The 11,215-nt window shown below is 42.8% G+C and overlaps 1 protein-coding gene across 1 annotated transcript in view; it reads left to right on the top strand.

Moving 5' to 3' along the window:
* The first annotated feature begins 1,167 nt into the window (after positions 1-1,167).
* arhgap24 (Rho GTPase activating protein 24) overlaps positions 1,168-11,215 on the top strand; it is an 88,692-nt gene continuing 78,644 nt past the window's right edge. The window contains exon 1 of the mRNA XM_026173541.2: positions 1,168-1,638. The gene's annotated coding sequence lies outside the window, so the exon portion shown is untranslated. The remainder of the gene's footprint in view (positions 1,639-11,215) is intronic.

Genomic DNA, 11,215 nt, shown 5'->3' with positions numbered 1-11,215 from the left:
TGCATTTGAGCTTGAAATTTTTTTTTTCTTTCAAATGCAAAAAATTAATCTATTCCTTTACTGACATTGTGCTATTATGCTATGGGGTATGAAATAGCCAGTGCATATTTTTTTTTATCACCAATTTTAAATTAAATGTTTGATATTTATTGATTCATTCAGTCATCACATATTGCACAGACCATGCAAACAAATCATTTAAGTACGGAAGCTATTTTACAAATAGTGATACAAATGGTAAGCTCATTGAAGATAGCCTTCCCTCCAAGTAGAAAAAAGTAAATAACATAAACAAACAGATGAGCAGCAATATTTGTTCATGTAACCAAAAGTGGCTTAGTGTGATCATAACCAGCCTTGTTAGCAAGCCGTGTTGCTCTTTATTGTAAAATATGCTGAATAAGAAGCATAATGATGGGAAATTACCACACAACTCAGACGTTCTGCCTGCAGGAGCACAGATACAGTGATTCAGACTGTGACAGCTCATGCGATCTCATCCCAGGCACTACTTTATTTGTAAATTACAGAATGAAAAACGCCTCCTCACCAGAATTAGCTAATGCAGCACTATGAATTTAGGAAAAAAAAAACATCAACAACTTTTTGACCACCCCCCAAAAAAGCAACACTTTCCAGGGGCTATGTATACAGCTGGGCTGGGACCAAAGTGAGGACAGAGTGACTGAATAAATGTTTGCTGAGCTGCCTGCACGCAGTCGTTTGTACATGTCATGTTGAAGACCCCGTAAAACTCTGGGTGTGTATGCACGCTGGATTAGTCACAGATGGTGTGTGGAAAAGTCGAGATTTTTTCTGTTTATTCTGCATTATAAGCCTGCTGTGGGAAATTTCCTGGCTGTTGAAATTTTAAGATGAGCAGCACAAGTTTCAAAACTGCTGGTTACTTTGCTCTGTATGCTGAAATAAAAGAGAAAGTCAACTGAGGCACTGCTCAGTCGGAGCTCTCCCTCGTTCTTTGAGACTTCCTCAAACATGATTTCTCTCTGTGTATCACACACACACACACACACACACACACACACACACACACACACACACACACACACACACACACACACACACACACACCACACACTCCTCCCCTCCCTGCCTCCTCCTCCTCCACCTCTCTGTACCAACACACACTGCTGTCTTACACCGAGCGTGAGCGCCTCAGCAGCCGGGATGACTGGAGGAGCTGGGACTGCAGATACTGCGGTGCTGAGAAAGACGGCGTGAGCGCGTTTGTGTGCGTGTGCACGTGCCTGGGCGGACTCCAGCTGTAATGGTGCCCCGTGTGTGTGTGACTGTGCTGACCGCAACAGTCATCCTGTCCAACAGCGGAGACTTTCTCAGCGTGCAGATGGTGTGAGCAGTCAGGGGAAAAGTTTCTAACAGCTCGACTGAGTCTCGGCTAACTCAATCCACACTGCACACACACTCATACATTGTGCCAGTCCAGGAGGGGAGCAACAACAACAGCAGCAGCAGCTGAGCATGAGGACAACTTGAGCTTGTGTGTGAGCGGGATTTGTCTTGTAGTTGATTGATTGACCTGTCGCTGAAGAGGATACGGTGTCTGGGCATCACCACACATCCGAGCTGTGAGATTCAACAGGGCTGCTCGTTTGAAAGGTGAGTCCGTTCAGTAAATCTGTTGACTCTTTGTTATGATTATGAAAATGCTGTAAGCAAAACGGACACTTTGTTACTATTTATTTATATTTCAGTCATAACAGGCATTCTTCACCTTAGACTACAGCACAGTAAATATGGCATGTGGTTTTGCTTTGGCACATTTTTAAAGCGGCATCGCTGGGTTAATGGCTCATTAAAGTGATTTATTGTGTGAAGTAGTTACACCTGCGGTGACTGCCATGTTGAGCAACGGAAACGTCAAATGCACGACTTCTGAGCTGCTGTGAATCTGTGCATTAACGCGCAAAACTGTCTTTAAGCTGTAGTCTTTTTCCATTAGCTCCGTTATTGTCTAAAAGCTACACATGTGTGGCTGAAATATGAAATTAGGAGCATGTGTGGCAATTGTTGTTGGAAGGCCGGGAAGCATTAAACTTCAGCATTAAACTTTCGGGAAAAATTAGTAAGTGTCAGGTTTTGTTATGCCGTACAGTTAAACCAATAGAATAATCTTTAAAATGGTAAGACTGTTGCTTATGACCTCAGTTCTGAGTACTTTTGACTGTAGCACGTAGAAGTTTGTCTATCTGTGGATGGATTTGATTTATGGTAAAAACACATCTTACATGTTTGCCTGATTTCAAAGATTGATGTGGTTTTACATTATTGAGTGAAGTGTGCCAGGAGTACAGGGACAAAGGGGAGTAGGGTCTGCATTCCCATACACATTTTAAGCCCTTGTCCCACATTAGTTTTCATTTTTGTATAATTAACTTCTCATATGAAAATAACCAATTGTTATATTTCTTTTTATCCTAAATCCTATATTCTTTTCAAATATTCTGGACCAAGAACACCTTGGCATCTTGGCTGGTACGATTTGATCACAAGATAGTCAGTACTGTTTGGAAACATTTTTGAACTGGTGTGTGTGTGTGTGTGTGTGTGTGTGTGTGTGTGAGAGAGAGAGTGAGAGAGAATGTCACTCATTCCAGCTTACTAAAATGGAAAAAGTAGTCAACAAAGAGAGGAACGTGGTGGAGAAAAGAAAGAGTTAAAGGGATCATGGCAGAACATCGGTAAAACAGAAGTGTGAATGGAAAAGAAATACATGAGAGCAAACCAGTAGAAGGAAGGATGATGACTCCCGTGTGCCAGGAATGTCTACAGCTGACAAGCTGTGCTGCTGGAAAGCTCAGGGATCAGGTTCCCCGTGTCAGCTGCTGTGCGGGACTGTTCCCAGGTCTAGCCATGTAATGTCTGTTTACTGAAGAGGGTGTGGGGACCAGAAGGACTGAACTGCAGCAAATCTAGAGTTCAGATTGGAAGTCCTATAGCTAAAGGTGTTTTTTTGTTTGTTTGTTTTTGTTTAATTTTCTTCATGTTTTGGAAAAAAAAGATTAAATCAAGTAGACACGGCTAATCTTTATATTCAAACTGACAATTTGCTATTTTTGTTTTGTTGCCAGGCACAGCATCTTGTGTGACATTTATGGAGGTTATAATGCAGAGTCAGCATAAACTCCTTCCAGCAAACATCACTAGTGAAAATGACTGTGGTCACTGGGCGCTGTTTTCACTTTGCCCCTCTCACCTGGCAGCGTATGATCTTGCATGGCGTCCTTTTTTTCCCCATCAGGAAAATATCCTCTTCATATACTGTAGAGACAGCCAAATTAACAGTATTGTCATTCAGTTGTCACAGTGTCAAAAACGTGTGAGATGAGTCAGGGGTCAATGTGAAGTCTTCACCTTCATCTCTCCACATGGTTGCTGCTCTGTTCCCAGACATACTGTGACACATGGCATGGAGGGAAACGAGTGTGTGTGTATGTATGTGTGTGGGTGGGTGGGGGGTATGCTAATGAAATGAGTGTATCATACCACAAAGCCAGCATAGTGGAGAACGAGGGGCACACATCGTGTCTAAACTGTTGTGTAGACAAAACAGATGCTGACTCGTCACACTGATTCATAAAATAAAGCCAGTTTATTGGGAACTCCAAGAAATTCCTCTTCAAGAACTGACCCTTAGTGTTTGTGATATATTACACTGCTCACCTCGCCTCCTTGCTTCTCGTCTCGCTTCCATCCATCCATCCATCTTTCTGCATGACTCACAATGACTTGTGTGGGTAGTAAGCAATCATTGATGTTTCTTACCCTATAATGAAAGACAGCTCCTCAGATCCTGAACTCCCTGTAACCCCGTCCCACGTTAAATCACCGTAGGCCTAAATTGTGTGAGTGTTGGATGGAGCAATGGATTATTATCCTTATTTATTTTTTTCACATGTGTGCGAGTACTTCCATCTGTGACTGCTCTGAAGCCCTTCCTCTTTCACATCCTTTCCGGTGATTAGCACAGCAACAGCGCAGCAAGCAGCATGCCGTCCTCTCACCTCTGTGACTTTATAACAGAAGTCTAATAGAAACAGACTGCTCTCGAGGTAGCAGCTTTGGCAGCCGAGGGTTATATTTGTCTTTAACACATGCTGGTCACAGAGGCCCTCTGCGTTTCAAGAGAGGGGGTGAGGGTGGTTAGAGATATTTAAAGAGTTGATGGCACTGACTGGTAATGCAAGTTCATGTTTCATCTTGCGTGTTTTGTGGTCTTTTGTGCTGTTAGCACAGTTAGTACATATTCATGTGAACAAAAAAATCTAAATGTAGCTTCATGGCACACAGTCTGTCAGTTCAGGGTGGAGTCACTCACCTGTCAATCATGGTGAAGACAGAGAAAGGGAGATGAGCCATTGCTGCTTTATATTTTTGTTCTTGGACTACTGATTTACATGACCCAAGGAAAGTTGGCTCTGGTTTTACTGGCAAGCACCAGGTTCAAAGTAGGTTACAGCTGCTGAAAATGCAGAACTGAGGACTGGTGACAGACTGATGGTAATGGCAGTGCTTGCTGCAATGTGCAATGACACCAATGAAGAATTTATCTCTTCTGTTTATCAGTGAATCATTAATACTTCAAGCTGGGGAATATTTACTTAGCTGAGACTGTCAGTGACCTTTTATATCATAGGTGTCAAACTCTGGCCCACGGGCCAGATTTGGCCCGCAGCGTAATTACATTTGGCCATACCAAATTACTATTAGAGCTGGCCTACTGGTATTATACAGCTAATATATATATTGTTTAGTATTAAGCTTTGCTTGTTCCATATTCAGTCCATAAGAAAAGATTCATTCTTATATCTGGAGGAAGGTTTTTTTTCCAATAAATATCAATGTTAGCCCACGATTTTGTTCCAGTTTTCAATTTTGGCCCACTTTGTATTTGAGTCTGTTTTATATGAACAAATAAGTCACAACAGGTTTTGAAAGGTTTTGAAAAATGTGATTTTCTTAGAAACCTGAGGAGCTTATTATTTCTATTATTATTTGTCTTGTCATTTAATTCATAGAAAATGTCTTTTTTTTGTGAAATGTCTATAGGTGACAGTGAAAAACAGGACCCTTGATATGTTTGTACTAGTTTATCTTTTTCTTAATACTTTGTAGTATCAATGGCAGTGGGGGAAATCTTCATCAATAGTTCAGATCTATGCACATTTTCCAAAACCTTCCGGTGGACCGGTTTGTAGTCTGTGCTGGGCCGCTTCTGGGCCCTGGGCATTATGCTTGAGACGCCTATTTTAAAAACTAAGCACATGACGAGCACAAGTACAGAAGCAGGACGAGTTCTAGATGTAGGGTTAGCTGGGTTTGGATGCTTGACTACACAGGAACTGTCCCTTATGTGTCCTGCAACAACTAAAGCTTGACTGCAAAAGTACATGGTTGGTAATTTGCCTGATATCACTGCACAGATTTCAGTGTTAGTAGATGTGCTTAAACATTAACATTTCATCCTCATGCTTTGTGGCAGCCGCAGAGTGGGAAAGTCAGTAGTTCTAACTTTGTTGAATCCAATTACCTCTCAGCAGTGCTCTGGGCTGCTGTTGTGACCAGTCACTTCCTGTGGTGGCCCATGTGGCAGAATTTTCTGCCAAGACCAAAAAGTTCAACCATTTATGCAATTATCTCTATAGTTCCAATAAGCAGAGGGTGGAATATCCTTGTTTTCTACAGCCCAAATATATATTTTGCTAGCTCTTTTGTAGTCTTTATCTGCAAGAAAAGCAGAACTTTAATTTCCCAAAGGAAGAGCCACACAGTGCAGCAAGGCCTCAATCTTCCTTTCTTCCAAACTAGTTCAGTTCAAATAAAGACATGTCAAACAGCAGCTAAGGCTTTTTTGTGTGCTCTTAGCTTCAGTAGTTTCCCATATGGGGAACAAACAGTGTGTGTAAGCAGTGAAAACTAGCAACCTCCTGATGCTGTGAGACCAGTCCTGTGTAGACAGGAAGGTCTCTGGTGTCACATTTCAGAGACTTTACAGCCTTGGTCACCTTCCTTTCGACCTCTTAGATATCTTTATTTCATAGCGCATGGCTATACTGTTATCCAACATATGGTACATATGACATCACTTAAAACTTGGCCAGCTAATGTGTAAAAGTTGCCATAACTTTATTTATGGCTGTATATGTTGAAGCCTTAGCGGCAAGCTAAACATAGAGCCCCTTTTTGTTTTTATCACATGGTTATGTACTATGAAACAATGCTTTATTGTACCACTTGGTACCTTTCTGCCTGCTTCTGAAAATAGCTGTCATCACTTATGATACATCTGCTGCCTGTATTTTTATTATTTCATTGACAGATGTATATTTTTAAATCAACAAAGTCCATGAAGCTGATGCAACCTGGCTCAGTTTCCCATGGACAAAGACTGCCTATTAATACGTCTGTGCTCAATAAGGGACCAGCACTGATGGTGTTTTGAAAGACTTCTTCTCACTTCAACACAGAGAAATCAGTCTCTGCTTTTTTTTCTGCTTGAGTTGTGTGCTCTCAGTTCATTCATTTTTATCGGACTGCCTGAGAACCACAGATATGTTGCACCCTGCTAAGAAATTATAGTGCATGCTGCACAACCTTAGAAGGACAGCACGAAGATATCTACAACTCAGCACTCTGAGTGTGCGGGTGTGTCTGTGTGTGTGTGCATGCGTGTGAAATATATACAAAGCTGATGTTTACAGTGAAGGTCAGGGTGTTTTTTCTTCATCATGGGCAAAGTTCTCAGGCATGTTATGAGAAAATTCTAGCATCGTGTTAAGTACAAGGCACCTTGAATGTTCCCTGTTGGATGAAACAGAAGTAATGTTAGCAATGAAATACAATCTAGTAGGCATGACAGATGGTAGTTTGGATTAAAGCCTCACTGATATATTGTTTGACCATAATTAGCTGTTGAAACTGAAAAATTGACATACATCTAGTAGATACTAGAATGAATATATATATATATATACAGGGAGTGCAGAATTATTAGGCAAGTTGTATTTTTGAGGAATAATGTTATTATTGAACAACAACCATGTTCTCAATGAACCCAAAAAACTCATTAATATCAAAGCTGAATGTTTTTGGAAGTAGTTTTTAGTTTGTTTTTAGTTTTAGCTATTTTAGGGGGATATCTGTGTGTGCAGGTGACTATTACTGTGCATAATTATTAGGCAACTTAACAAAAAACAAATATATACCCATTTCAATTATTTATTTTTACCAGTGAAACCAATATAACATCTCCACATTCACAAATATACATTTCTGACATTCAAAAACAAAACAAAAACAAATCAGCGACCAATATAGCCACCTTTCTTTGCAAGGACACTCAAAAGCCTGCCATCCATGGATTCTGTCAGTGTTTTGATCTGTTCACCATCAACATTGCGTGCAGCAGCAACCACAGCCTCCCAGACACTGTTCAGAGAGGTGTACTGTTTTCCCTCCTTGTAAATCTCACATTTGATGATGGACCACAGGTTCTCAATGGGGTTCAGATCAGGTGAACAAGGAGGCCATGTCATTAGTTTTTCTTCTTTTATACCCTTTCTTGCCAGCCACGCTGTGGAGTACTTGGACACGTGTGATGGAGCATTGTTCTGCATGAAAATCATGTTTTTCTTGAAGGATGCAGACTTCTTCCTGTACCACTGCTTGAAGAAGGTGTCTTCCAGAAACTGGCAGTAGGACTGGGAGTTGAGCTTGACTCCATCCTCAACCCAAAAAGGCCCCACAAGCTCATCTTTGATGATACCAGCCCAAACCAGTACTCCACCTCCACCTTGCTGGCGTCTGAGTCAGACTGGAGCTCTCTGCCCTTTACCAATCCAGCCACGGGCCCATCCATCTGGCCCATCAAGACTCACTCTCATTTCATCAGTCCATAAAACCTTAGAAAAACCAGTCTTGAGATATTTCTTGGCCCAGTCTTGACGTTTCAGCTTGTGTGTCTTGTTCAGTGGTGGTCGTCTTTCAGCCTTTCTTACCTTGGCCATGTCTCTGAGTATTGCACACCTTGTGCTTTTGGGCACGCTTGATTGTTCGATGATCACGCTTCAGAAGCTTTGCAATTTTGAGACTGCTGCATCCCTCTGCAAGATATCTCACTATTTTTGACTTTTCTGAGCCTGTCAAGTCCTTCTTTTGACCCATTTTGCCAAAGGAAAGGACGTTGCCTAATAATTATGCACACCTGATATAGGGTGTTGATGTCATTAGACCACACCCCTTCTCATTACAGAGATGCACATCACCTATTATGCTTAATTGGTAGTAGGCTTTCGAGCCTATACAGCTTGGAGTAAGACAACATGCATGAAGAGGATGATGTGGACAAAATACTCATTTGCCTAATAATTCTGCACTCCCTATATATATATATATATATATATATATATATATATATATACACAGTGGGGCAAAAAAGTATTTAGTCAGCCACCGATTGTGCAAGTTCCCCCACCTAAAATGATGACAGAGGTCAGTAATTTGCACCAGAGGTACACTTCAACTGTGAGAGACAGAATGTGAAAAAAAAAAATCCATGAATCCACATGGTAGGATTTGTAAAGAATTTATTCGTAAATCAGGGTGGAAAATAAGTATTTGGTCAATAACAAAAATACAACTCAATACTTTGTAACATAACCTTTGTTTGCAATAACAGAGGTCAAACGTTTACTATAGGTCTTTACCAGGTTTGCACACACAGTAGCTGGTATTTTGGCCCATTCCTCCATGCAGATCTTCTCGAGAGCAGTGATGTTTTGGGGCTGTCGCCGAGCAACACGGACTTTCAACTCCCGCCACAGATTTTCTATGGGGTTGAGGTCTGGAGACTGGCTAGGCCACTCCAGGACTTTCAAATGCTTCTTACGGAGCCACTCCTTTGTTGCCCGGGCGGTGTGTTGTGGATCATTGTCATGTTGGAAGACCCAGCCTCGTTTCATCTTCAAAGTTCTCACTGATGGAAGGAGGTTTTGGCTCAAAATCTCACGATACATGGCCCCATTCATTCTGTCCTTAACACGGATCAGTCGTCCTGTCCCCTTGGCAGAAAAACAGCCCCATAGCATGATGTTTCCACCCCCATGCTTCACAGTAGGTATGGTGTTCTTGGGATGCAACTCAGTATTCTTCTTCCTCCAAACACCACGAGTTGAGTTTATACCAAAAAGTTCTACTTTGGTTTCATCTGACCACATGACATTCTCCCAATCCTCTGCTGTATCATCCATGTGCTCTCTGGCAAACTTCAGACGGGCCTGGACATGCACTGGCTTCAGCAGCGGAACACGTCTGGCACTGCGGGATTTGATTCCCTGCCGTTGTAGTGTGTTACTGATGGTGACCTTTGTTACTTTGGTCCCAGCTCTCTGCAGGTCATTCACCAGGTCCCCCCGTGTGGTTCTGGGATCTTTGCTCACCGTTCTCATGATCATTTTGACCCCACGGGATGAGATCTTGCGTGGAGCCCCAGATCGAGGGAGATTATCAGTGGTCTTGTATGTCTTCCATTTTCTGATGATTGCTCCCACAGTTGATTTTTTCACACCAAGCTGCTTGCCTATTGTAGATTCACTCTTCCCAGTCTGGTGCAGGTCTACAATACTTTTCCTGGTGTCCTTTGAAAGCTCTTTGGTCTTGGCCATGGCGGAGTTTGGAGTCTGACTGTTTGAGGCTGTGGACAGGTGTCTTTTATACAGATGATGAGTTCAAACAGGTGCCATTCATACAGGTAACGAGTGGGGGACAGAAAAGCTTCTTACAGAAGACGTTACAGGTCTGTGAGAGCCAGAGATTTTCCTTGTTTGAGGTGACCAAATACTTATTTTCCACCCTATTTTACGAATAAATTCTTTACAAATCCTACCATGTGAATTCATGGATTTTTTTTTCACATTCTGTCTCTCACAGTTGAAGTGTACCTCTGGTGCAAATTACTGACCTCTGTCATCATTTTAAGTGGGGGAACTTGCACAATCGGTGGCTGACTAAATACTTTTTTGCCCCACTGTATATATATATATACACTGAACAAAAATATAAACGCAACACTGTTTTTGCTCCCATTCCCCATGGGATGGACGTAGAGACCTAAAATTCATTCCAGATACACAATATAACCATCCCTCCCAAACAGTGGTCACAAATCAGTCCAAATGTGTGGTAGTGGGCACATCTGCCATATTGAGATAATCCATCCCACCTCACAGGTGTGCCACATCAGGATGCTGATCTGACATCATGAGTAGTGCACAGGTGTACCTCAGACTGCCCACAACAAAAGGCCACCCTGGAATGTGCAGTTTTGTCTCACAGCAAAATGCCACAGATGCCACAAGCAATGAGGGAGCGTGCAATTGGCATGCTGACAGCAGGAATGTCAACCAGATCTGTCGCCCGTGCATTGAATGTTCATTTCTCAACCATAAGCCGTCTCCACAGGCGTTTCAGAGAATATGGCAGCACATCCAACCGGCCTCACAACCGCAGACCTCGTGTAACCACACCAGCCCAGGACCTCGACATCCAGGTTCACCTCCAAGATCGTCTGAGACCAGCCACCCAGACAGCTGCTGGAACAATTGGTTTGCACAACCAAACAATTTCCGCACAAACTGTCAGAAACCATCTCAGGGACGCTCAACTGCATGCCCGTCGTCCTCATCGGGGTCTTGACCTGACTCCAGCTCGTCGCCGTAACAGACTTGTGTGGGCAAATGCTCACATTCGATGGCGTCTGGCACGTTGGAGAGGTGTGCGCTTCACGGATGAATCATGGTTCACATTGTTCAGGGCAGATGGCAGCTGAGAATGTCCCAGTTCTTGCATGGCCAGCATACTCACCGGACATGTCACCCATTGAGCATGTTCGGGATGTGCTTGACCGGCGTATACGACAGCGTGTACCAGTTCCCACGAATATCCAACAACCTCGCACAGCCATTGAAGTGGAGTGGACCAACATTCCACAGGCCACAATTGACAATCTGATAGACTCCATGCAACGATGTGTTGCACTGCATGAGGCAAATGGTGGTCACACCAGATACTGACCGGTTCTGGGTCCCCAGACCCCCAATAGCGCAAAAACTGCACATTCCAGGGTGGCCTTTTGTTGTGGGCAGTCTGAGGTACACCTGTGCACTACTCATGATGTCAG

Source organism: Astatotilapia calliptera, chromosome 7, assembly GCF_964374335.1.
Source record: "Astatotilapia calliptera chromosome 7, fAstCal68.1, whole genome shotgun sequence".
In the NCBI taxonomy this organism is placed as follows: Eukaryota; Metazoa; Chordata; class Actinopteri; order Cichliformes; family Cichlidae; genus Astatotilapia; species Astatotilapia calliptera.
The sequence above is the reverse complement of the archived record's forward strand: the minus strand, read 5'-3'. Positions and strand labels throughout refer to the sequence as shown.